Source organism: Psammomys obesus, unplaced genomic scaffold (genome assembly GCF_907164565.1).
Source record: "Psammomys obesus unplaced genomic scaffold, mPsaObe1.curated_primary_1811, whole genome shotgun sequence".
Lineage (NCBI taxonomy): Eukaryota > Metazoa > Chordata > Mammalia > Rodentia > Muridae > Psammomys > Psammomys obesus.
In genome coordinates this window covers 2,187,193-2,188,315 of record NW_026590405.1, presented here as the reverse complement: position 1 = coordinate 2,188,315, position 1,123 = coordinate 2,187,193, and positions in this window count along the sequence as shown.

Below are 1,123 nucleotides of genomic sequence, written 5' to 3'. Positions count from 1 at the left end.
CAGGAGACCAGGATGAGCTCTTTATGAATCTGAAGTTTTTATTAAACCGCTTTCATATAATAGGGGCCCTGAGATGATTTTCATTTGTTCTTTAAAGTGAATCCTTTCTCACAGCGGCTCTTACACCTGAGCTCTTACCCGCCCCCATCTCGTCTCGCTCCCTCATCTCCTCCTGCCTGCATGCTTGTCAGTTGCACACCGCCTCTCTGTGGTCCTGCTTTTGGGTCGTGTCCTAGTCAGGGTTTCTATTGCTGCTACAAAAACACCATGACCAAAAAGCAAGTTGGAGAGGAAAGGGTTTATTTGGCTAACACTTCCACATTGCTGTTCATCACTAAAGGAAGTCAGAACAGAAACTCAAACAGGGCAGAAGCTTGGAGGCAGGCGCTGAGGCAGAGGCCATGGGCTTCCTGGCTTGCTTCCCTTGGCTTGCTCAGCCTGCTTTCTTATGGAACCCAGGACCCCCAGCCAAGGAATGGCCCCACTCACAATGGGCTGAGCCCTCCCACTAATTAAGAAAATGCCCTACAGTCAGATCTTATGGAGGCCTTTTCTCAATTGAGGTTCCCTCATTTAAGTTAACTCTGGCTTGTATGTCAAGCAGTCGTAAGACTAGCCAGCACAGGCTGCCACGGAGACCGCTGTTTATTGCCATTGCTTCAGAGTTGAATGAGTAAATTATTTAAATCACAGAGTAACCCCTGACTATACAGGTGATGGGTAGAGCCCAAGACCATCCCCACCCAGGCTTGGCTATCACCTGGTGGTAGTTATCCTGAGAGCTCTGGGCACACCAGGGGCCAAGCATAGGCCTGTCATATGCTCATTCCTTGCCTCACTCACTGCTAAGATGTAAACCTAGGCACTATGATTTTCTCCATCTGAAGCGAGGACACTGAGGCTCAGAGAGGTTAAGAAACCTACCAGTAGGGGCTGGAGAGATGGCTCAGTGGTTAAGAGCACTGTCTGCCCTTCCAAAGGTTCAGGTTCAGGGTTCAATTCCCAGCACCCATATGGCAGCTCACAACTGTCTGTAATGCAATTCCAAGGGATCTGACACCTTCACATTAATGCATACACACACACACACACACACACACACACACACACACACACACACACA